The 27158-nt window shown below is 38.9% G+C and overlaps 1 long non-coding RNA gene across 1 annotated transcript in view; it reads right to left on the bottom strand.

The window, feature by feature from the left end:
• LOC139355469 (uncharacterized) overlaps positions 1–19784 on the bottom strand; it is a 107327-nt gene extending 87543 nt beyond the window's left edge. Inside the window, exon 1 of the long non-coding RNA XR_011606160.1 lies at positions 15276–19784. This is a non-coding gene — a long non-coding RNA (uncharacterized lncRNA). The remainder of the gene's footprint in view (positions 1–15275) is intronic.
• Between the last annotated feature and the right edge of the window lie 7374 nt (positions 19785–27158).

Below are 27158 nucleotides of genomic sequence, written 5' to 3'. Positions count from 1 at the left end.
CACCTATTCTTCAGGAGACAAGTTCCCTTCCTGATTTCTGACCATTCTCTTCTTGACAAGGTCAACTTCCATAGTGCCGCCTACCTTCCCCCTTTCCTGACCCAAGCTACTCTTTCTCAACTTTTCTCAGATCCTTTCTTGAAATAGTTTTATTTTGCACTGTTACATTTCCTCGTGTTTCCTGAAGGGTGCACTTCAAGTAAATGTCTGCATTGACAGAGCAACTGTACCTCTGTAACTAATTCCAGCCAAAAAGTTCTTCCTAAATCGAGTATAATTAGGAAAGAAATTATGCACATATACGACATTCCTTTCCTGGGATGGACTGATGATTGTTGGAAATATTTTATTAACTCATACCCTCCTTTATTCCCAAAAGGATTCGGGGCTGCATCTTTCCATGCCTTTTTTGGAGTGTAGGGTAACATATGCTGCTGTGGTCTGTGAAAACAATGGGCAGAGGCCAGGCGCGGTGGCTCACACCTGTAATCCCAGCACTTTGGAAGGCCGAGGCGGGTGGATCACAAGGTCAGGAGATCAAGACCATCTGGCTAACACAGTGAAACCCCGTTTCTACTAAAAATACAAAAAAATTAGCCAGGCTTGGTGAAACACACCTGTAGTACCAGCTACTCCGGAGGCTAAAGCAGGAGAATCGCTTGAACCCTGGAGGCAGATTGCAGTGAGCCGAGATTATGCCACTGCACTCTAGCCTGCTTGACAGAGCAAGACTCTGTCTTAAATTAAAAAAAAAGAAAAAGAATGGACAGCTCTTGCTTTAGTAAGGTTTCCATTCTTGTTTTAAGAAATAGCAAAGGGTTAATATTAAACTCATAATGCCCTTGAAACCTTGTGTAAGTAACCTTATCCTAGAAAAATGACCTGTATTTCAATTTATATTAGATGGGTGAATTTTCACATGTAAACCTTCCCTATGTAAGAAAAAGTAAAGGAAGATACCCAAAAGACTCAGATAGGAGAGAGAGGGTACCTGCTGAAGAAAGCACATCCTCTCTAGGATTATATGTGGTCTGGATCATCAAAATTGTCTGAATTTTTGTTGCTTTCCCTGCCATTATGTTTGAAAAGGCTTGTTGAGATGTCCTCTCTACCATATTGGATAAAATAATATCCTTTGGCTGGACTGTTCAAGCTCAGAGAGGCCAGGTACTTAGGTGTGTGACCTTCAACTGTTTAATAAATAGAAAGCAATGAAGACTGCCTGAGGTTACAGATCATTGAGATGAGTTTTAATCACCCTTTTGGAGAGACACAAGCCAAAGTGTTCAACAAAACTACAACCGACTGGCTCTCATGAGTTTAGAACATGAATGTCTCATTTCCATAGCTCTCTTAGTTCATCTCTTAGATTAAACACAATGTTTAAATTTCCTAAGATCATTTTGCCATGAATTTCTCCCAAACTCTTAAGTAAAGACAATATCAGCAGGGAACCAGGTCAGCCCACTCTTTCAAGGAAGCAGTTTTCAGAGAACTATCGAGACCCTTGTCAGCACTAGGAAGGATTCGTGAAGTTTTATGATTGCCTCTTTACTCTTTCCCACGTGTGATCAATGACTAGAGATGAAGTAAGTCCTTCTCAGGGTGGGACAAGAGGCATGTCTAGGGCTTGTTTCCTTATAATTTTGTCTTTCATTTACTTTCTGTAGTTCTGCAGCCAGTTCATAGGACTCCAGGGACCTTGAGACTGAAGCACATTCTACAAATAAAGTCAAATGCAGTGAGTAATCTCAGCTCAGCGCAGCTGAGAGGGCACGGGTCAGGCCTGGAAGTCATCAGATGAAAAATCAGACCAAAAATTAAAATGAGAATACTGGCAGCTAGTGAAATACCAAAAAACGACAATTCCTCACTTGGTCCTCCCTGCCTTTCCAGACCATGATCTCTCACGCTGCATTCAACTTGCAAGGAGATCCTTCTCTATGCAGAGATCATACAGGACTTCAGGTGCTTGCGAGAGCATATGGTGTGTTCTTTGCCCCTGGGAACCTTCTCTTTTGGACATCAGCTGAATCCTTACAAGCCCTAGTGTTGCTTTAGTCTAGACTAAGTGGATCACTGTCCAGGGAATCAGACCTATTGATGACTCTCAAAATTTCACTAAAGGGATACTTATACAAACATCAAACTGCAGAGTCATTTATCAGCTCTGTGTGCAGATAAATAATCATCCAGGGAGAGGATATTTCAACCAGAAAAGATAAGGAACTTTAAGCTGTCTGAAGAAAGTCAGTGAAGGTTGAATAAGGATAAAGGGAGGCCTCCCTATTAGGACATGAAGGGAAAAAGGGAAATTCCCCAAATAAGAAAAAAATTGGGACAAGGCCAGTCAATTACAGAGACTGCCCTGAAAAGACTGGCCAATGTGAGCTGACCCTGGAGCTGAGACTAAAAGTTAAATGCCAAAGTCTCTTTCTCAGAGGTCAGCTGGTGCCTGAGACCCAGCATCGGGGTTATTAGGCCATAGCTGGAGCCTTCCTGGCTCAGCCTCACTCCCCAAAGGGCCACTGCTATCCAATAGGCCAACAGTTGCTAAATCCAACTGAACAAGATGAATTATATAATCTTTCTCTGCAGGCGTTTTATGATTAGATAAGATTTGCATAGAGACTTCAGGAAGGCCACCTTAGACTTTGGATTAATATTCACTCTCTCATAATTGTATGCATTATCTCCTAGATAGAATTCACCTGATTATAAGGGAAAAAAAGAAGTGAGATAGTCTGAAAAATACTCAAAGACATGCTGCCACTTAATAAAAGCTAAAAGTTTCAGCCTAAACATTCCTTTTTAATGAAGATCTTGGTGCAGCTGAAATGGGATGATTCAATTCTAACACATCTAAAGAAATTCACCATAGTTAGCAGAACAGATTTGCTTCTTCTCAGTGAAATTATCTTTCATCTTTCTCAATGTTTATAAAAGTAGGACCTTTAAAAGTCTACATTATAAAGCAAAAAAAAAGAAGAAAAGAAAACTGTTCCACAGCTGAAAACCAAAAATAAGTCATCAAAATTGAAATGGAAACACATCCCCTCGATAATTACATTTTAGTAAATAAAGATATAACTAGCTGTTGCTGATGATTTCTGGTGCCGAAAATGACCCAGAATTCTACTTCAATCACAGCTGAGTCCAATTTTTAAAAATCAATCACGTTTACTTGTTTTGTGTCATTATGCCAATGAATAAGTTAACAAGAAGATAGCTGCTGGCAACAATATTCCAATTCAGAAGTGGACATGAAGACAAACAGGATTCTCTGATGAATGACCCCAGTGGGTAATTAGCAATTTATTGAAAACAGATAGCAGGTGCCCTAGACTCCCCAGCCAGCAAGGAGGCTATGTCCAAACTCAACTTCTCACAGATCTCTAGTTAGTGGGCCGGTGTCTTTCCCAGAACTCCCCTTTAAACAGCGGGCACCTGAGCTCAGGCTTCCAGGCGCTTAAGCTCAAATGCTTATTCACTCCATTCCAGGCTGCTGTCAGGCTTCCTCTATAAAAAAGGGAGAGCCACAGAAAAGTCTCTTCTGGAACCCAGATCCTCAGTGTAACTAGAAGTGTTCCAGCCTAAGCATTTCTTTTTTGCAGGAAGTCAAAAGAACAGAGACCCATGCAGCCACTGGCTCTTCTGCCTGTTAATTCCAATCTGTCTCAAATAATGCTGTTCACCCAGAGTCTTTGCATAACAATGAGGAAACGGAGACACAAGGGTACAACACCGCCATCATCTACCCACTGAGTCAGCAGAGTCACTGTGGATGGCATCTACCTTATTTACGAAGAAACCGATACACAAAGACACCAGCCATAGACCTAGCCTTTTATTTGCCACCCCTTTTATGCCCACAACATAGTAGTGCCTGCAGAATTGTTAACTAAAGTGTTTCTCTAATGAGGGAGTGAGTGAGCACTCTCATATGATGGCTTTCAATAGCCAAAAGGAAACAAATTTAGTACAAGGGAGCTTTGGTTAAACGACATAGGAAATGGATTCTGGTACTTGCCCACAATAAACTATAAATTGGCAGGGAACAGACATTTTATATTCATTTAAAATAAGCATAATAAGGAATTGCTGTTTAAGTGAAGACCAAGATAATCTCGGCATTTGACGTTATCAACACATCTTTCATTTTCCCACATACAATTTGCCCCTGCGGCACATCATGAATTTACATGCAAAAAATATAAAAGGAAGGCTGGGTGTGGTGGCTCACGCCTGTAATCCCAGCATTTTGGGGGGCCAAGGTGGGCAGATCATGAGGTCAGGAGATCGAGACCATCCTAGCTAACACGGTGAAACCCCATCTCTACTAAGAAAATACAGCAACAACAAAATTAGCCGGGCAGGGTGGCGGGCACCTGTAGTCCCAGCTACACCGGAGGCTGAGGCAGGAGAATGGCGTGAACCTGGGAGGCAGAGCTTGCAGTGAGCTGAGATCACGCCACTGCACTCCAGCCTGGGCAACAGAGTGAGACTCCATCTCAAAAAATATGTATATATTATATATGTGTGTATGTATATATTATACATGTACATATATAATATATAAAAATGTGTGTGTATATATTGTATATCTTATATATACAATATATATGTTAAATATAATATATGTGTGTATATATATTATATGGCAGTGTGTGTGTATATATACATAAAAGGATACAAATAATGCCAGTGATCATGTCTGCTCTTGTGTATGTAAAAGCCTAACTTCCAAAAGGGGAATAAAGAGAAAAAATACACAAACAAAAATTATAAGCTCCTGGAGTTCAGCCATGAAATATTATTGAGATTAGAAGAAGGGTGAAGCTGCGGTCAGGCTCTTGATGAAAAGCCCTGCTTGCCTATAAAGAGATGTGAATCCTAACATCTCCATGGTGATGAGCAGACAGATGCCCACTGGTGTTTTCACGTCTACATTTAAGGGGTGAGAATTTCAATGATTTATTTATTTCAAGTTTTGGGGGCTGGGGGTAAACTCAGATTTTTATCTAACATGAAACTCTTGTGGCCTCTCTGAACAATGTAGCCTGACTTTCTGTTGGATTGATGATGAAAGGCTCTTTTATTTCTCTAGAGCAAATGGTTCCCTGGTCTTTTGGTATACCAGAGAAGTGAGAAATATAACCCTAAAACAGCTTAAAAGTTAGCTTGCTGTGCCTAGTGTTCCAACACATTCTATCTCTTGGACCATTGATTTTATTTCATATTAACTAATGTTACTTTTCTTCATTCATAAGTATTCAGCTGGGCATAAGATAATTGCTATTTGACAATCTTTTAAATTTATTTTATTCTTTATGGAAAAGTAAATGCAATGAGGAATATTAGCAATAACATAAATCCAAATAAAACCAGGTGACAGGCAAGTTAAAATGTTCCAAAGAACACTGAAACAAAACCTCAAAACTCTAGCATGGCGCACATGGTTCCTGAATATTCTCCGATTTAAGACACATCATCAAGATTATGCTGGTGGTCATTAGGAACACTGGAGTTACTATCTTAAGGTGAAAGACATGAGAATCTGTGAGCAAGAATAGACTTGATTTTAATTCTAAAAGGGCTGAAGCCACATTATCCTTCACTGAAGAAGTGCTGCCTCCTGTTTTCTCCTCCATTTTCCATTTGCTGCTACGATTACCAGATGTGATAGTCAGACTCTTTAGAAATGTTTGAGACTTTGTTAAGGGATATGTAGAGATGACAATTTTCATGCAATGCTCATAAAGTATAAATTGGCACAATTCTTCTGGGAAGCAATTTGGCAATATAAAGCAGCCTTGAAAGCGATCAAATTATTCGTCCTAGTATTCCTCTACTAGAAATGTATCCTAAAGAAATAGTTATAATAGAAAATACACAAACACCTTAATTGCCTAATTGTATTGGAATGATTAAGTAAATTAATGTACATTAGCAAGATGAAATAGTATTATTAAGTAATATCTTTGAGGATATATTCACAGTATTAAGTGAAAAAACATGAATACAATTGGATGTACAGTATGTCCTCTATATATTTACATGCACGCAAATACACACAAACAGATATGTTAGACAAAACATTGGGAAAAAATATGCCAGAGTGGTTAAAGTGGTTATTTCAGGGTGGAAGAGAAGAATAATTTTTACTTATACTTTTCTGTGTTTTCCAGTTGTTTATATTGAGCATGTTACTCAATTTTTCCAGATACGCATTTATAATTGCAACAGTGATAAATATTCTATAAACTTCAATAAGCATAGAAATGTATGAAATAGGAGGGCAGAGCAAGATGGCTGAATAGTAACAGCTCCAGTCTCCAGCTCCCAGTGCGAGCGACACAGAAGACGGGTGATTTCCGCATTTTCAACTGAGGTACTGGGTTCATCTCACTAGGGAGTGCTGGACAATCGGTGCTGGTCAGCTGCTGCAGCCCGATCAGTGAGAGCTGAAGCAGGGCAAGGTATCGCCTCACCTGGGAAGCGCAAGGGGGAAGGGAGTCCCTTTCCTAGCCAGGGGAACTAAGACACACAACACCTGCAAAATTGGGTAAATCCCACCCCAATACTGCACTTTACCAAGGGTCTTAGCAAACGGCACACCAGGAGATTATATAACACACCTGGCCGGGAGGGTCCCATGCCCACGGAGCATCCCTCATTGCTAGCACAGCAGTCTGCGATCTAACTGCAAGGCAGCAGCAAGGCTGGGGGAGGGGTGCCTGCCATTGCTGAGGCTTAAGTACGTAAACAAAGCCGCTGGGAAGCTCAAACTGGGTGGAGCCCACAGCAGCTCAAGGAGGCCTGCCTGTCTCTGCAGACTCCACCTCTGGGGACAGGGCACAGCTAAACAAAAAGCAGCAGAAACCTCTGCAGATGCAAACGACCCTGTCTGACACATTTGAAGAGAGCAGTGGATCTCCCAACACAGGGGCTGAGATCTGAGAACAGACAGACTGCCTGCTCAAGTGGGTCCCTGACCCCTGAGTAGCCTAACTGGGAGATATCCCCCACTGGGTGCAGACCGACACCCCACACCTCACATGGTGGGGTACACCCCTGAGACGAAGCTTCCAAAGCAAGAATCAGACAGGTACACTCGCTGTTCAGCAATATTCTATCTTCTGCAGCCTCTGCTGCTGATACCCAGGCAAACAGGGTCTGGAGTGGACCTCAAGCAATCTCCAACAGACCTACAGCTGAGGGTCCTGACTGTTAGAAGGAAAACTAACAAACAGGAAGGACACCCACACCAAAACCCCATCAGTATGTCACCATCATCAAAGACCAAAGGCAGATAAAACCACAAAGATGGGGGAAAAGCAGGGCAGAAAAGCTGGAAATTCAAAAAATCAGAGAGCATCTCCCCCTCCAAAGGAAAGCAGCTCATCACCAGCAATGGATCAAAGCTGGATGGAGAATGACTTTGACAAGTTGAGAGAAGAAGGCTTCAGTCCATCAAACTTCCCAGAGCTAAAGGAGGAATTACGTACCCAATGCAAAGAAACTAAAAATCTTGAAAAACGAATGGAAGAATGGATAACTAGAATAATCAATGCAGAGAAGGCCATATATGAACTGACAGAGATAAAAACTATGACACAAGAAATACATGACAAATGCACAAGTTTCAGTAACTGACTTGATCAACTGGAAGAAAGAGTGTCAGAGATTGAGGATCAAATGAATGAAATGAAGTGAGAAGATAATTCTAAAGAAAAAAAAGGAAAAAGAAATGAACAAAGCCTTCAAGAAGTATAGGATTATGTGAAAAGACCAAATCTACATCTGATTGGGGTGCCTGAAAGTGAGGGGGAAAATGGAACCAAGTTGGAAAACAATTTTCAGGATATCATCCAGGAGAACTTCCCCAACCTAATAACGCAGGCCAACATTCAAATTCAGGAAATACAGAGAATGCCACAAAGATACTCCTTGAGAAGAGCAACTCCAAGACACATAATTGTCAGATTCACCAAAGTTGAAATGAAGGAAAAACTGTTAAGGGCAGTCAGAGAGAAAAGTCGGGTTACCCACAAAGGGAAGCCCATCAGACTAACAGCAGATCTCTTGGCAGAAACTCTACAAACCAGAAGAGAGTGGGGGTCAATATTCAACATTCTTAAAGAAAAGAATTTTCAACCCAGAATTTCATATCCAGCCAAACTAAGTTTCATAAGTGAAGGAGAAATAAAATCCTTTACAGACAAGCAAATGCTTAGAGATTTTGTCACCACCAGGCCTGCCCTACAAGAGACCCTGAAGGAAGCACTAAACTTGGAAAGGAACAACCAGTACCAGCCATTGCAAAAACATGCCAAAACGTAAAGACCATCGATGCTAGGAAGAAACTGAATCAACTAACGAGCAAAATAACCAGCTAATATCATAATGACAGGATCAAGTTCACACATAACAATATTAACCTTAAATGTAAATGGACTAAATGGTCCAATTAAAAGACACAGACTGGCAAATTGGATCAAGACCCATCAGTTTGCTGTATTCAGGAGACCCATCTCACATGCAGAGACACACATAGGCTCAAAATAAAGGGATGGAGGAAGATCTACCAAGCAAATGGAGAACAAAAAAAAAAGCAGGGGTTGCAATCCTAGTCTCTGATAAAACAGATTTCAAACCATCAAAGATCAAAAGAGACAAAGAAGGCTATTACATAATGGTAAAGGGATCAATTCAACAGGAAGAGCTAACTATCCTAAATATATATGGACCCAATAGAGGAGCACCCAGATTCAAAAAGCAAGTCCTTAGAGACTTACAAAGAGACTTAGACTCCCATACAATAATAATGGGAGACTTCAACACCCCACTGTCAACATTAGACAGATCAACGAGACAGAAAGTTAACAAGGATATCCAGGAATTGAACTCAACTCTGCACCAAGCAGACCTAATAGACATCTACAGAACTCTCCACCCCAAATCAACAGAATATACATTCTTCTCAGCACCACATTGCACTTATTCCAAAATTGACCACATAGTTGGAAGTAAAGCACTCCTCAGCAAATGTACAAGAACAGAAATTATAACAAACTGTCTCTCAGACCACAGTGCAATCAAACTAGAACTCAGGACTAAGAAACTCAATCAAAACTGCTCAACTACATGGAAACTGAACAACCTGCTCCTGAATGACTACTGGGTACATAACGAAATGAAGGCAGAAATAAAGATGTTCTTTGAAACCAATGAGAACAAAGATACAACATACCAGAATCTCTGGGACACATTTAAAGCAGTGTGTAGAGAGAAATTTATAGCACTAAATGTCCACAAGAGAAAGCTGGAAAGACCTAAAATTGACACTCTAACATCACAATTGAAAGAACTAGAGAAGCAAGAGCAAACACATTCAAAAGCTAGCAGAAGGCAAGAAATAACTAAGATCAGAGCAGAACTGAAGGAGATAGAGACACAAAAAGCCCTCCAAAAAATCAATGAATCCAGGAGCTGGTTTTTTTAAAAGATCAACAAAATTGATAGACTGCTAGCAAGACTAATAAAGAAGAAAAGAGAGAAGAATCAAATCGACGCAATAAAAAATAATAAAGGGGATATCACCACTGACCCCACAGTAATACAAACTACCATCAGAGAATACTATAAACACCTCTACGCAAATAAACTAGAAAACCTAGAAGAAATGGATAATTTCCTGGACACTTACACTCTCCCAAGACTAAACCAGGAAGAAGTTGAATCCCTGAATAGACCAATAGCAGGCTCTGAAATTGAGGCAATAATTAGTAGTCTACCAACCAAAAAAAGTCCAGGACCAGATGGATTCACAGCTGAATTCTACCAGAGGTACAAGGAGGAGCTGGTACCATTCCTACTGAAACTATTCCAATCAATAGAAAAAGAGGGAATCCTCCCTAACTCATTTTATGAGGCCAATATCATCCTGATACCAAAGTCTGGCAGAGACACAACAAAAAAGAGAATTTTAGACCAATATCCCTAATGAACATCGATGCAAAAATCCTCAATAAAATACTGGCAAACCAAATCCAGCAGCACATCAAAAAGCTTATCCACCATGATCAAGTGGGCTTCATCCCTGGGATGCAAGGCTGGTTCAACATACACAAATCAATAAATATAATCCAGCATATAAACAGAACCAAAGACAAGAACCACATGATTATTTCGATAGATGCAGAAAAGGCCTTTGACAAAATTCAACAGCTCTTCATGCTAAAAACTCTCAATAAACTAGGCGTTGATGGAATGTATCTCAAAATAATGAGAGCTATTTATGACAAACCCACAACCAATATCATACTGAATGGGCAAAAACTGGAAAAATTCCCTTTGAAAACTGGCACAAGACAGGGATGCCCTCTCTTACCACTCCTACTCAACATAGTGTTGGAAGTTCTGGCTAGGACAATCAGGCAAGAGAAAGAAATAAAGGGTATTCAATTAGGAAAAGAAGAAGTCAAATTTTCCCTGTTTGCAGATGACATGATTGTATGTTTAGAAAACCCCATCTTCTCAGCCCAAAATCTCCTTAAGCTGATAAGCAACTTCAGGAAAGTCTCAGGATACAATTAATGTGCAAAAATCACAAGCATTCTTATACACCAGTAACAGACAAACAGAGAGCCAAATCATGAATGAACTTCCATTCACAATTGCTTCAAAGAGAATAAAATACCTAGGAATCCAACTTACCAGAGATGTAAAGGACCTCTTCAAGGAGAACTACAAACCACTGCTCAGTGAAATAAAAGAGGACACAAACAAATGGAAGAACATACCATGCTCATGGATAGGAAGAATCAATATCATGAAAATGGCCATACTGCCCAAGGTAATTTATAGATTCAATGCCATCTCCATCAAGCTACCAATGAGTTTCTTCACAGAATTGGAAAAAACTGTCTTAAAGTTCATATGGAACCAAAAAAAGCCCGCATTGCCAAGATAATCCTAAGTCAAAAGAACAAAGCTGGAGGCATCACGCTACCTGACTTCAAACTATACTACAAGGCTACAGTAACCAAAACAGCATGGTACTGGTACCAAAACAGAGATATAGACCAATGGAACAGAACAGAGTCCTCAGAAATAATACCACACATCTACAGCCATCTGATCTTTGACAAACCTCAGAAAAACAAGAAATGGGGAAAGGATTCCCTAGTTAATAAAGGGTGCTGGCAAAATTGGCTAGCCATAAGTAGAAAGCTGAAACTGGATCCTTTCCTTACTCCTTATTTGAAAATTAATTCAAGACGGATTAGAGACTTAAATGTTAGACCTAATACCATAAAACCCCTAGAAGAAAACCTAGGTAATACCATTCAGGACATAGGCATGGGCAAGGACTTCATGTCTAAAACACCAAAAGCAATGGCAACAAAAGCCAAAATTGACAAATGGGATCTAATTAAACTAAAGAGCTTCTGCACAGCAAAAGAAACCACCATCAGAGTGAACAGGCAACCTACAGAATGGGAGAAAATTTTTGCAATCTACTCATCTGACAAAGGGCTAATATCCAGGACCTACAAAGAACTCAAACAAATTTACAAGAAAAAAACAAACAACCCCATCAAAAAGTGGGCAAAGGATATGAACAGACATTTCTCAAAAGAAGACATGCATACAGCCAACAGACACATGAAAAAATGCTCATCATCACTGGCCATCAGAGAAATGCAAATCAAAACCACAATGAGATACCGTCTCACACCAGTTAGAATGGCAATCATTAAAAAGTCAGGAAACAACAGGTGCTGGAGAGGATGTGGAGAAACAGGAACACTTTTACACTGTTGGTGGGATGGTAAACTAGTTCAACCATTATGGAAAACAGTATGGTAATTCCTCAAGGATCTAGAACTAGAAGTACCATATGACCCAGCCATCCCATTACTGGGTATATACCCAAAGGATTATAAATCATGCTGCTATAAAGACACATGCACACGTATGTTCATTGTGGCACTATTCACAATAGCAAAGACTTGGAATCAACCCAAATGTCCATCAGTGACAGAATGGATTAAGGAAATGTGGCACATATACACCATGGAATACTATGCAGCCATCAAAAAGGATGAGTTTGTGTCCTTTGTAGGGACATGGATGCAGCTGGAAACCATCATTCTCAGCAAACTATCGCAAGAACAGAAAATCAAACACCGCATGTTCTCACTCATAGGTGGGAACTGAACAATTACATCACCTGGACTCGGGAAGGGGAACATCACACACCGCGGCCTATTATGGGGAGGGGGGAGGGATTGCATTGGGAGCTATACCTGATGTAAATGATGAGTTGATGGGTGCAGCACATCAACATGGCACAAGTATACATATGTAAGAAACCTGCACGTTGTGCACATGTACCCTAGAACTTAAAGTAAAAAAAAAAAAAAAAAAAAGAAACGTATGAAATAAAAGACATCTCCCCACTTGTTCCCCTGATCTCTGCTTACTAGCAAAAAAATTATAGTTTGTATTTACAGACTATTTATGTGTGTGTATATATACACATACATGATATACACATAGATATACATTTATATAATTTTACAAAAACATAATACTGAGCATATTGCTCTACAATTTATTTTATATTAACCAAAATTCCTTGGACATCCTTTTATTTTGTTATATAGGAATACATCCTTTTTTATAGACTTTAATTTTTAGAGCAGTTTTAGATTCACAGATAAATTGAGCAAAAAGTACAGAGTTCCCATATTTCCCTGCCCCCACATACACATGACCTTCTCCACTATCAGCATTCCACATTATCATGCTGCATTTTTTACAATTAATGTACCTACAATGGCACATCATTATCACCCAATGTCCATAATTTACATTCTTGGTATTATACATTTCATGAGTTCACTCTTGGGTGTTTTACATTCTATGGGTTTTGACAAGCATAATGACATGTGTGTTGTGTTCTGTATCATATTATACTATTATATAGAATAGTTTCAGTGTCCTAAAATTTCTCTGTGCTTTGCCTATTCATCACTCCCATCTAACCACTGGCAACCATTAATATTTTTACTGTCTCTATAGTTTTGCCTTATTTAGAATTTCATATGGTGGAAATTATATAGTATATAGACTTTTCAGATTGGTTTATTTCACTTACTAATATGCATTTAATATTATTCCATGTCTTTTTATAGCTTGATGGAATGTTCTATGTGCATTTGAGAAAATGTATATTCTTCTGTTGTTGGGTGGACTGTTCTGTAATGTTGTTAGGTTTAGTTAGTCTGTAGAATTTTTCAAGTCCTTTATTTCCTTATTAATCTTCATTGGGGTTGTTGTAGCCACTACTGAAAGTGGAGTACTGAAATCTGTTAGTACGATTGTGCTTCAGTCCATTTCTCCCTTCAATTCTGTCAAAGTTTCATTCATATATTTCAGAGCTTTGAGGTTTGGTGCATAAATATTTATAACTATTATATTTTCTTGGTAAATTGACCTTTTTAATCATTATATAAAGCCTTTATTTGTCTCTTGCACCAGGTTTTGATTTAAAGTCTATTTTGTCTGAGTTAGTGTAGCCACTCCTGCTCTCTTTTGGTTATCATTTGCATAGAACATCTTTTTCCATTCTTAAACTTTTAACCTATGTATGCCCTCAGATCTAAAGTGGGTCTCTTTTTGACAGTACATAGTTTGATCCTTTAAAAAAAAAAATCACTCAACTGACCTATGTTTTTTGATTGGGAAATTTCATCCATTGACATTTAAAGTAATTACCTATAAGGATTTATTGCCATTTTGTTTATTGTTTTCTTTTTATCTTGTAGCTTTCTTATCCCTCCTTTTCTCTTACTCCTTTCCTTCCTGTTTTGTTGATTTTTGAGTGATATCCTTTGATTCCCTTTCTATTTCCATTTGTATATACTCTATAGCTATTTTCTTTGTGACTACCATTGAAAATATATAAAAATCTTAAAGTTATAGCATTCTATTTAAAATAACTTCAATCACATATTAAAACTCTACTTCTTTACAATTCTAATATCCCATTTTATGTCATTGATGTCACAAATTACATCTTTAAATATAGACCCATTAACATGGATTTATAGGGTTTTTTTGTATTTTCTTAAATTCTGTGTACCAAAAATGACAATATACAGGTTGTTATATTTTTCCATGTATTTACCTTTGCCAGACAACCTTATTTTTTTATGGCTGCATGTAGATATCTACTATCCTTTCATTTGAACTTGAAGGATTCTATTTAGCATTTTCTATAGAGCAGGTCTAGTAGTAAAGAACTCTCACATTTTATCTGAGAAAGTATTAATTTTTTACATGTTAAAAGATAGTTCTGCTAGATACAATACCCTTGGTTGACAGGTTTTTGTTTCTTTCAATACTTTGAATATATCACCCCATTCTCTTCCATTCTACAAAGTTTCTGCTGAGGAATCCACTAAGCAAATGGAAACCCCTTTACATGAGACAAGTCACTTTTTTCTTTCTGCTTTTCAAAAACAATACTTTTTCTTTGTCTTTGACCTTGCATAGTTTGCTTATAATGTTTCTCAGTGTGGTTCTCTTTGGATTTATCCTAGATGTAGTTTATAAGCTTCTTGAGTCTGTATATCAACATTTCTTTCCTCAGATATGGAAAGTTTTCAAACATTATTTGTTGAAATAGGCTCTCTTCCTCTTTCTCTCTTCTCCTTCAGAGTTTTCCATAATGTGTATGTTGATACTCTTAATAGTGTCTCAACAGTCTCGTAAGCGATTTTCACTTTTCTCCATTCTTTTTTCTGTTTGCTCTTCTGACTCAATGATTTCAAATGACCTCTTTTCATGTTTGCTGATTTTTTCATCTGCCTTATCAAGTCTGCTATTGAGCCATTCCAGTAAACTTTCTAGTTTAGTTATTGTATTTTTCAGTTACAGAATTTCTCTTTGGTTCTTTATAATTTCTATCTCTGTTGATGCTCTTATTTTGTTCAGGCATTGTTTTCCTGACTTTGTTTAGTTTTCTGACAGTGTTCTCTTTGAGCCCACTGAGTATTTTTTATGATAGTTATTTTAAATTCTTTATCAGGCAGGTGATATATTTATATGTTTTTTGAGGTTGGTTTCTTGAGTTTTATTTTGTTCCATTGAGTGGGCCATGTATTTTTCGCTTCGTTATATGCCTTGTGTTTTATTTCAGGCTGCTATAACAAAATATCATAAATTGGGTTACTTATCAAGAACATAAACATATTTCTCACAGTTCTGGAGGCTGGAAGTTCAATATCATGGTGACAGCATGATCAGACTCTGGCAAGGTCCTTCTTCCAAGTTGCAGACAGCCATATAACTTCACATGACCAGCAGAAGGCAAATTAGTTCTCTGGCTTCTTCTTATAAGGGTATCCTACTCATTGATGGCTTCACCTTTATGACCTAGTTACCTCTCAGTGACCCAATCTCTAAATACCATCACATTGAGGCTTCAATTTTGACATACAACTTTTGAAGGAAACACAAACATCTGTCCATTATACCTTATAATATTTTTTTGCTGGGATTTAGGCATTTGGAAAAACCACCACCACTCACATGTTTCGTATGCTGACTTTGTAAAGGGGAAGATCTTCCCCAATTAGCCCTGCTGGAGGTTCTAGGACTTCTCAAACCTTTTCTGATCTTTTGCTCCTTCTGATAACTGTGGAACTGCAGCTCTAATGTGGGCTCATCTCTTTTTATCTGCTTTCAAACTCTGGCACTGATCCCATCAATGCTCTGGATTAGGCAAGACAGAAACTAGTCCCTCAAGCACCCCCGGATGAGCCGTAAAGTTGGATGCATGATTCACCTTTTACATGTGTCCTGAGGGAGGAATCCTGATATGGGAAGTTTTCTCCCAGTAGCTCTCTACTACACTGCACAGGGGAAGGGGCACAAATGCGGAAGATTTTTCTGTTCTTTTCACTGGAATCCTGTCTTGCTTTTACAATGGCTGGGTGTTGTAGCATCTTAACTGGTCTCTGCAGTTCTCACAGAGGTATCCTGGTTCATATATTTTTGTTAACTCAGTTTCTTTGTGAGGAAAAGAGAGTCTGTAGCTTCATAGCTCACCATCTTACTGATGTCACTTCTTATTTCTTTTTAGTGCTGAATAGTATTTCATTGCCTGGATATACAACAGTTTATTTATCCATTCACCTACTGAAGAATATCTTGGTTACTTCCAAGTTTTAGCAATAATGAATAAAACTGCTATGAACTCCTGTGAACAAATTTTCTTATGAACATAAATTTTCAACTCCTTTGGGTAAATATCAAGGATTGCAATTCCTGGATCATATGGTAACACTGTTTAGTTTTCTAGTAAACTGTCCAACTGTCTTCCAAAGTGTCTGTGGCATTTGGCATGTCTACTAGCAGTGAATGAGGTTCCCAGTCCTCCACATCTTCACCAGCATTTGGTGTTGTAAGCGGTTTGAATTTTGGCCATTCTGTGTACAATAATCCTTCGTTGTTGTTTCACGTTGTAATTACCCAATAGCACATGGTGTTCAGCATCTTTTTATATGCTATTTTCTATCTATATATCTTCTTTGGTGAAATATCTGTTTTTTCTTTCTTTCTCACCCCATTCCCACTTCTGAAAAATTCTGATGTCATATGATAGTTTTCTTTTGACCATTACTCACATATAAAAGAGGTAAATTCTTAGTGGGCTATTTGATTCAGGTTTATATAGGCATGTGGCCGTGGCTGTATTGAATATTTTTAGCCATTAGTTCTCTCAGTGAGCTGAGAACTGCCCTGCAGAATTGCCCATAATGCAGTAAGTTCTTCTGTCATGGTCTCACAGACTGCTTCCTCCAAAATGACTTTTCTTTATAAATCCCTGTTTTGTCACACTGTCATATTTTTTAGATTTCCTTCCAAAAAAAAAAAAAAAATCCAGGGAGGCACAGTGAACCAACTCATACACTGCTTTCCCACTGTGTCACATGAGTTGTTCTTCTCCTCGGGCTGTGCCACTGGAAGGAGAATTGTGCTCTGCTTTCTCTGAGATGGGCAGCTACATGAATGTTTCATATCTTTCCCACTTCCCTGTCGCCTGTTATAATTTTGGGCAGCCTTTCCTTCTATTTTGTGGTTCTGAGTTTCAAAAGTCTGTTAGTTTAATCAAAACTGGAGTAAGTATGTCTGGGTCTTGTAACCTCTGTTGCATTTGGGTGATTTCTGGGAGATGAGAAAAAATGTCTAATGTTATCTGGTCATTTTAAACCCAGACCCTAATTGCTTCTCAGCCTTTGGGTTAGGATCTGTTCTTACCAGTTTAAAACCAGACTTCAGTGGCTTTTCAAAAATTCTGTAACCATTTGGATTTCTTTCCTTGTTAATTAGTTAATTATCTATTCATATCCTTTTTAACCTTTTGGGGTATTCCTTTAGTAGTCAGCAAAACAAACTGAAAATTAACAAAATATTTTCTCAAAGGAGGGTGGCAGTGACCACGATGTGAGTAGCAGTCAGAGCTGATAGGAAGAGGCAGCCTTCAGTCCAATGGGACTGTCTCTGACTCTTCCTATTGGAGTCCATTGCCCAAGAGGTCTTATTTCCTGAGAACTCACTGGCCTCATTGTTGGGCCTGGCTTATCATCTTGTTATTTTAGGCGCCACTTCTAGAAGGATATTGAGAGAGTGAGAAATAGGAAAGATAACCTTTCCTGAGTGATGTGAAAAATTCTTTTATATCTGTTTTCTTCTCTTTTCTTTGCTGTCTTCCCATCATCAGCAGAACTGTCTAGGGCCATTTGCTTTTTCATAAGAATTTTAAGAAAATAATTGAATAAAATTTTTGAAATTTGGAATGAGTTGAAGTTTAGATATACTCAGGGCTACAGTTTAGCTCTTTCTTCTTTCATTATTTGGCATATAGAAAAGGCAAAGCAAGACAAGTCAAAATACAAATTGTTCCTAACTCATATGTGCACATCAATGAGCTGATGCGTATATGAAATGATGACACTTTTTTTACATATAACTTCCAAGTCATTTGAGCTAAAAATAAATCTACCATTGACCCCAAGCAGGAAGTCAGACATATGAAAAATTGCTCTGTACCTCTACATAGGTGCATTCTTCAAGCAAACATGGAATTGGATACAACTTTCCTCTTGATCAGTACAAATTAGGAAGAAGATATCATTTAAATATTGTGGATTATCTATAACTCTCTGACTATATAACCTCAGATAGATTACAGTAAGACAGGACTAGTTACAGGGCTGTTATTTTTCCATACTACCAAAACATCATTAATCACAGAAGCACTTCTGCTCAAACAGAAAAGCACAATATTACAATTTTATTATTTAAAGATCTTGAAAACGGTTGGTAGACAATATATTATCAGTCACCTCCAGACAGTGGGAGGAGAATGGGGGAAGAAGTATCAGATGGAGTTAGAATTATCAAAAACTTACAACAAATAGATTAATAATATTATTTCCCTCCTAGAATGTTTGTTATAAATACAAGTGCCTTGTTTACCTATGATTAACCCAATACTAGAAGGCATTCTATAACCTCAACTAATCCAAATCCGACCTGCTTGACTAACAGTGGCAGTCATTAATTGATTTCGCAGTAGCTATATTTTTCTTTTATCATTTCACAATCAGGTTGGCAAAAATTGAAAAGATGTAATAATGAAAAGCAGAGAAAAATACTCCCAAATGACATAAAAATGCATTTGGAAGTTGCTTGGCTTATTCAAGATAAACGCCTTGGAAAAATTAGCCCTGGTATCATGGAAAATATTTTTGAAATTTTGGTGACTCCTTGTTCTTCATGAAGAAAATAAATCATGGTATCGATGGAACAGAAAACACAAGGGAATTTTCAATGAAATGTTTTCTTTCTTTTTCACTGATGCAATATTTGAAATGGGAGCACAGGGCATATTTCTAAACAAAGTAGTTTTCAACAAGCATAGCTCTTTTCAGTAAATCACCTGTGGTCTTACGAACAAATAATTGTAGACATCAAATTAAAAGATGTGAACTCGACATCTGAACTGTGGTCTTTGTGACTGATTAAATAATGTATCAGTCTTCACATGTTCTTTATTCACATTCAAAGCACTCTAATGAGAGTGAAACATTGCTTAGGTTTTGTTAGGACATTACCATACTTTGTAAGTCATCATACTTTATGAAGTAATGACCTCTTTATTACCTCAGTAGAAAGGTCTGCATTCATTTATCACACGGTAAAACTAGTCTTGATCCTTGAAGAAACTAAGCAAGGAGTGAGAGCTCTGTTGTTCTGTTGGTGGGGCTCAGCCTGTTCTTCCTCTTTTCCAACAATCACACTTATTTCCAGGAAAGAGGTAAAAGCCTTTGTTGAAATCTCATGGATTCCAGATCAGACCGAAGTCCACAACACTTCCTTTCCCCACCCAGGGGCTACCTCTTGGTCACATTACCTCACACACACATATATATATATATATTTTAAGCTCTCTTCTCTTTAACTTGGTAGCATGGGAAAATTGTTCTGGTTATCACAGCTAGAAAAAGCAACCCCCTGCTATGTGATAGAATTTTGATCAAGCAGAGGCTTAAGGCTGGACATGGCAGTGGTTTCTATTTAAATATTTATAAATGTTTGCTATGTCTCATGAATTCCTGCCTCCGGCATAAGCACTTTCCATGTGAGGCTCCCCTTGGTGTGCTGAGCTTGTAGGACAGTTAACCTCCATGGGATTGTGTTCCAGAATTGCTTTCAGAAAGTGGCCCTCAGGAATAAAACTCATGCATCAGGATTGAAACAAACTTTGGATACAGAAGCAACAAAACTAAGAGCACTTAAGAAAATATTAGTTATAAATCAAGCAAAATTCCTACTGGTCGTAATATTTAGTATATCAAAATAGAATATAATAAAATGTGTGGGTGCTTCAAAATTACTTATCAGAACAGCAGAAGGAGACACCTTACACCTTTCCATGAGTTGTTTTCATTACCCTTTCTCTGATGTTCACCAATGCATGGCAAATCATTTCAAAGTATAGAAAATGCAATCAATGAATATTCAAACTGGCTATTTCAGCTATGGCAGTGAGTTAAAACCAAGGTATATACTTTTCTTGGTTCTACGTTTTCCTTAGTATTTCAGCTCTATTTTTTTTTAGATGATATACTATGTGCTTGGTAGTTCTCAGTGATCAAAACAAACAGAAACCCTTGCTTTCACAGAGTTTTCATTGTTTCTTTTCCTATGTGTTTAGTTAGCAGTGTTGATATAGTCCAGGGACTCCTAGAAACACCTGTTGTGTTGCTTTGGTGCTCAGATGCTGTTCATCTTCCATGGCACCTGTATTTTATCTGCATGGAGGTGAGTGGCAGGTGTGGGAAAAGAGGAGAGCTAGACGCATGCACTGCAGAGTATAGGGATCTCTATTTTAAAAAATCTCTCAATTCTGTGAAAAGACAGCACAAACAAACTAAACCTCAATGCAGCACCATAGCCCATGTAGGCATTCTGTTCCTTTAGATCTAGGGTGAAGCTGGAGAGTATTGGTATGGTTTTGTTCGGCATTACAAAGAGAAGGTAGAATTCAGAGTCACACAGACCAGGGATGCATTCCAGTTTGTGGCCCAAGGTACATCCAATAAAGTCTTTGGATCTCGGTTCCTCAACTCTTATGAGAATTTAACATCGTTTACTTTGTGGGTTCTATGTCTATTTTCTTCATTTATGCAAAAAGTATTTATTGAACATCTGGTGTGTCCTTTTAGGCACTGCTCTAAGTGCTGGGGATATAACAATGAAGAAAATAGTCAAAAATTCTTGCCCTTGTAGAACTTACAAGGAGAGAGAGAATTTTACTAATTAATGTAGAAAAATTGGATTCACTTGTAGCAACAACAAAAATGGATTTTCCCATAACAAAAACTGAAGCAAAATGCTGTTCTGAAATCTTCTTAAAGTAACATCAGAAATTAGTATGCACCTATCATGTATAGCCTCATTATGTTCTACTTTGTCTTGCTATGCAGATGAGCTCAGCCAGAGTACTTCTCAGAGAGGATACCATGTGGATGCAAATAAGAGCAAAGAAAGCACCAAGTAGTTACAATGGTCCTTGCTGGGCATTCAGGGAAGCTAATTATTTGAGAGAGAAACAAGCCTAGGAAAGACATTCGGGATTAGGTGAAAAGTGTACCCCTCCAGGGAGCAAGAAGCCATTCCATGCCCAGGCTGTCCGTCCCTCCACCACAGGATATCATTGTCCACGGGCCCTTACTTTACTTCTTGATTTTTCCAACCTCTCTTTAAAGTTTATTCTTATTTTCCAAAACTTCGAAACCATGCCCAAAGGAATATTGGCTGTGAAATGAATGAATGTGTGTCTCTATTAGATCAGCCAGGCTGTTTCTCTTAACACATTCCCCTGACATGATTCTGAAATAAATTAACATCACAATGCTTTCTTGACCATCAAGTCACACAGAAATGAAACTAGTCTGAAAAGATTTACTTTTCACAAGGCTATTTAAGTTACTACTAGAATTTTTCTAGAGTCTTTTCTAGTTCCAAAGTACCCATATATGAGTTATCTTTTTCATTTCAAAATGAATTTTCTGGTTATGTTCCACTGTAAATCCCCTTTGGAAGTAGATAGGATGTGTAAATAAATAATATGAGAAATTATTGTTACTTTTGCCTAGGTTTGGGGGTTTATATAAATTCTGAGAATAATGAAGTGATTCTATACTATGTAATCTGTGAATCCCATTTTTTGCCTAAGATGTGACATGCCATGAGACTTTGCTGATGTGAATGGATACTGTACATCCTATGTTCTTTTTCAATCACTTATTCTCCTACCTTATGCCTGTTTTATTTTCTTGCCCCATGTAATGTTCTCTCTCAGTCTCTGAGGACTTAATAGCTTCATAAAGGCAAGGATCTTTACATTTTTTTTCTGTTTTATTCATTGCTTTATATCTAGAGCCTAAAACGATGTCCAGTATACTATAAACTCTCAATATTTATTGACTGAATGAGTTTAGGTTTTTAACTTTAGATGATGATGGCTAATATATATCTAGCCACTAGTATGTGCCAAATACTCTTTTAAATACTTTACACGAATTAACTTATTTAATCCTTAAAATAACCCACACAGGCACAGAGAGAATATAAATTTGTTCAAGTTTATTGGCAGAAGCAGGATTTGAACTCAGCAGTCTGCCTCTGAGTTATTAACCACTGTACTATTACCGACTCTCTAGGATAGCATAGTTGGTAAAGAAAAAACATAAATGTTTTCCTTGATTTTTAATATTAATTTTTAATGTTATATTTCTGTTATTTTATTAATTTAAATATATATTCATTTATGCACTGACTATATATTACAAATTTGTGGTTCAAAATTCAAAAGGTACAAAGAGATATAAAAGGAAAAGTCTCTCTCCTCACTCCTGTTCTTGAGCCAACCAGTTCTCCTTCCGAGAGGCAGCCGACAGCTTGTTCAGGTCTAATTCTGGCTCTGCACTCTCCAGACATGTAACTTCAGGCCGAATAATTAATCTTTCTGTGCCTTGGTTCTCTGGCCTGAAAAATGGGGATAATAAAATACCTCCCACATGGAGTTTTTATGAGAATTAAGTGAATTAATATTTGTAAAATGCTTAGAATGGTACCTGTCACAAAATAAGTGCCAATAATTATTTGCCACTATTAATTTTGTGAATCCTTCCAGATAGTTTACTCATCTGCAAGATGTCCTTGCTTTTCTCACATTTTAATTAAAAAATAAGTCTGCAAATACATTTTCTTCTGATAACCCACTATCAGCCTTTCTGATGTGTGTCTTCTTGGCTTGAAGAAGGATAACTATGGTTTCCTGCTACTTTTTTTTATTATTTCTCATTATTGTGATGGACACTGTCGGCGAATAGCCATTCTGAGGGCAACATGAGATAGGTAGGAATTAACAAAGTCAGTTATGAAAAATGAGTGATGGTATAGATTGTGACCTTTAGAAGCTGGTTTTAGTCTCTGATCCAGGTGATTGTGGCAGCACCAAGAATTTCTGTATCAGGAGCTTGGGTAGTAGCAATGATCTGACAAGAAAGTGGCGCTGGGGGATTTGTCTTAGAGTTGTATTTGCAGAGAAAACATACTGTTTTCACCTAGTTTTAACACATACATGGAGTGGGGGTGTTTGCTAATGGAAGCTGTGAAGGACAGGCATTATGTCTGCCCCACTCCCCTTCCCATCAAAGCATTCCTTGGCCCTACCCCTGCCTCATGGCACTGTTGCCCTTGGCTCTACCATTTGGAAAAACAAAACAAAATGAAAAAACAAACAAAACAAAACAGAGAAACATAAGATCCATTTTCCTGATAGGCACCCTGCCTGTAGAAGAGGAGCTGCAGCTTTGGTCCAGTCGGGAGGGCAGGACAACCCCAAGTAGAGAGCTACTGAGAGAGGGAAGAAGAGAAGTAGGGGTTTTAATTACAAATGCATGTTGATAGGAAGGGTAGTTGATCATACAACAGGTAAAGGAAGGTCTTCTAGGGAATGTGAGGGCCCAGACACTGGCTGTGAGCCAAATCCTCTCTCAGCTGCTCTCTGTGGTTTAGTGACTCAGCATTACAGAGGCATCCTGTTTCAGGGAACAAAAAGATTTTAGCTGCCAGCAGAGAGCACCACATACATTAGAATGGTGAGGACTGCCACCTCCTTCAAGAACAGGAGTGAGGGTGGTGGTGAATGGGAAGGGAAGCCCACATTCACTGATGCATTTTTGCTCTCTCAGATCCTGTCTTAGTCTTAGGAAAGGAAGAGAAGTTTCAAGGACAGTTCAGAACTGCTTTTTCTCTCTGGGCTCAAGTGAGAGAACCTTGCAGTCCTCAAAGATTTTAGTGCAGGAACAATTTGTCTTTCCAACCCAGTTTGAATGGTTTTTAGGTCACAAGTTATCCAAGAACGTCAGGGAAACTTTGCAGTTCTGCACTGACTCTCTGGTAAGGAAGCTCCAGAGACACTGTGCCATGTGATGCCCCACATCAGTGGCCTGGAAGCCACAGAGTAATCCCAGACCCCTGACTCCCAGTCCCTTTGTCCTCTGAGGAGCTTTTTGGTCAAAGAGCCGTCATCCCAAATTCAGCCTTGTTGACCTTTTGCAAACTCAGTACTGAAAGGCTTAAAGAGCAGCAGGATGTCCCCAGGGAAGGTCAGCATCACCTTCAGGGGCTGTTGCTTTGCTGATTCTGTGCACAAAGCGCTCTGCACATGCATTGTGGACACTACACATTTCTGAGCTGCTACAGCTGCTCTGAAAAAACGGGCTCCCCCACTCCCGGGGAATCGAAACTACACAGTTTCACTCTGTCTTCTTTTGTTGTCAGCTGGCTTTCAGCATTCCCTTGTCCCCACAGAAACCTCAACATGGATCCCTTGCATGGGTGTTGTACAATGGGAGCTTTCATTCCTGCTTTGGCACCTACAACCCTGGGTTAACAGTACCATGGAGCGGAGAAAGCCTTTACCAAAGAGTGCGGTGCTGCTATCCCATCCCATGCAGCAGTTGAGCAGAGGCAAGTAGCAGGGCTATGTGTGCTTGCAGGGAAGGAGGGGAGATGAATCATGGGAGAACCATTCCCGCTGCTACCCTGAGTACTCGGAATGTCAACTACAAATGTATTGTGTCAGGCAAAATGATACCCGATGTTTACCCCTAACATGTTCTGGGCTTCCAGGGAAAAACGGACCACAGAACCAAATGTACAAGCCAGGGTTCTTGGTTACAAGCCACAGAATCCATTCTTAATCAGAAGGCTGGTTCTGGAGCCAGGCTCTGAGGTCTCCATTCTGTCTTTATCTGTTACTAGCTGTAGGACCTATAAACCAATTGTTCAACCACTCTGGGCTTCAGATTTTCATTTGTCAGATGAAGGCAGGAGGATTAAAGCACTGAATATATGTGAACTAACTGGAGCAGGGCCTGACTCATATTAAGCATTCTGTTAACCATCATCACCATCACCACTACCACCACCACCACCACCGTCGTCATCGTCATCATCATCATCATCATCAATTTATCCTCAGTCTGAAGGCCATAGAAGCAGATTCAGAAAATGGGTAGGTATTAAGGGAGGATGAGCAGCAGGATTAATAGCAAAGTTTATGCTGCAGAAACAGCCTGATGAGAATGCTGCCGCCGGCACCACTGCCACGCCTTACGGTAGACACCACTGCCATCTCAGCTACTCACCTCTATGGTCACTACTGAACACTGCTATAGTGAAATCAATTATCAATTCAGTTTTTCTCTACTTGCTCCAAATTTGAAATCTTATATGGAAGCAAATATTTGCCAAAGTCCAATTTACCTGTCTGAGACCCTTATGTCAGGGTTGAACAGAAATTGCATCTCATTCATTCTGTTTTCTGTACCGGGAAGTTGTGTTCTGTCTCCTATAAAGGCTCACACAACAGGGGATTCTTCCATTGTAGAGCAGACAATACCAACAACCCCAAATTCAAAATGGGCAAATGTCCATGCACAATGAAAAGTGCTGTAATAATGGTATGACGCTACGGCTACAGTGGTCACTACTTCTTCTTGGGGAAGTCGGGAGCTCTCTCCTAAGCCTGCTCTCTTCTAGGGCCTGCCTGGCTCAATGGATGAACACTTCATGCATTCAATTGCATAAGCTAGAATGCCAGTTATCATCCCTGACACCTGTCTCTCCCTTACCCCACATAGCCAATCCATCACACACCATCCTTTCAATGTCACTGCCTGAAGTCACTTAAATCTACCTCTTTCCTTCTACTTCCTAATCCAGGCAACCACTATTATGCAGTTAGACTATTACAGTAACCTCATCACAGATCCCCCTGCCTTGTCTCTGACCTCTCTCCAGTCTGTTCTCCTACAACAACTACAGTGATAGTTTCAAAATGCATACCTGAGAATCCATTATCCTTTCAATTTAATGGTTTCATAAGTCTCAGGTTAAAGACACACTCGTTAACATGCTCACATGGTCTTGCCTGCTTTGGTTTTCACTCTTTCTAAATTCAAATGTCTTATGCTGTCATTCACTGCACACCAAACACAGTGCTCTTCTTCCTGCCCCTGTTCTACACATGCCTCCTCTTGCTACAAAGCCTTGTCCCACCTAAGGCACTTTCCTCCCATCTTTTCCTGATTATCCCTATCATTAGTTGGTGCTCAGATCAAGTGTTACTTCTTCAGGTGAGCCTTCCCTGACCCTGGAAAATCCTCTTATTCCAGATCCTCAAAGCATCCTGAAACTTTTCTACACAAACACTCATCACAATTGTGCCATTTATCATTTATTGATTATTTACATAACACATGAAAGCAAGGACCATGTCTGACCATTGCCTAGCAAATCCCATTTGTTGAGGGAATTAATGAATGAAAATATAGCTTCTTATTGGAGGTTAAATTTATCATTGATTGTGAGGCCTGACTGAGAGTTTGTTGCATGGAGAAGAGGAGTAAAAGCATTTCAAGAGTAGAAACAGGGGATTCAAACGTCCCCAGATATACAAGGAAAGGGTGTATTTGGAGAAAGTTTAGCATGGCTGTTGTACAGAGTGAGTGGAGGTGGACAAGAGGGAGAAGGAAAGCAGCATATTAGGCTAGTGAGGACCAATTGCAAAGGACTTTGAATGTGTGATAAGGTGTTGAGATGCACTGTTCTCTGTGTTTATGGAGATAATCTGTATGCCTGAGCAGAGGAAAGTCATAATCAGAAATGCAGAATGAGAGCTGAGGCGAAGACATATGTTTGTTATTTAAATTTGTAAATACCAGGTTAGCAAATATACCTACTTCTACAGCAAAGTTTTGGTCATTCATTATAGAATTAAAGGTTAAAGGAGGTTTACATTTCAAAATGCCTAAAATAATGTTGAAATACCTGTTTCTGATAAGTGCAATCTTAACTGTCAGATTTTTTATTCCCTGCCTCCAATAACTGTCCCCCAATATAAATATTTGCTATTTATATTCCAGTGAACAGATGTCACGTGATCAGCTGGAAAAAATTAGTTGCATATAACATGATCAATCAATAGAATGTCGCTA

This window comes from Macaca nemestrina, chromosome 7 (assembly GCF_043159975.1).
Source record: "Macaca nemestrina isolate mMacNem1 chromosome 7, mMacNem.hap1, whole genome shotgun sequence".
Classification (NCBI taxonomy): domain Eukaryota; kingdom Metazoa; phylum Chordata; class Mammalia; order Primates; family Cercopithecidae; genus Macaca; species Macaca nemestrina.
Note: the sequence above shows the minus strand (reverse complement) of the source record. Positions and strands in the feature narration are given on the sequence as shown.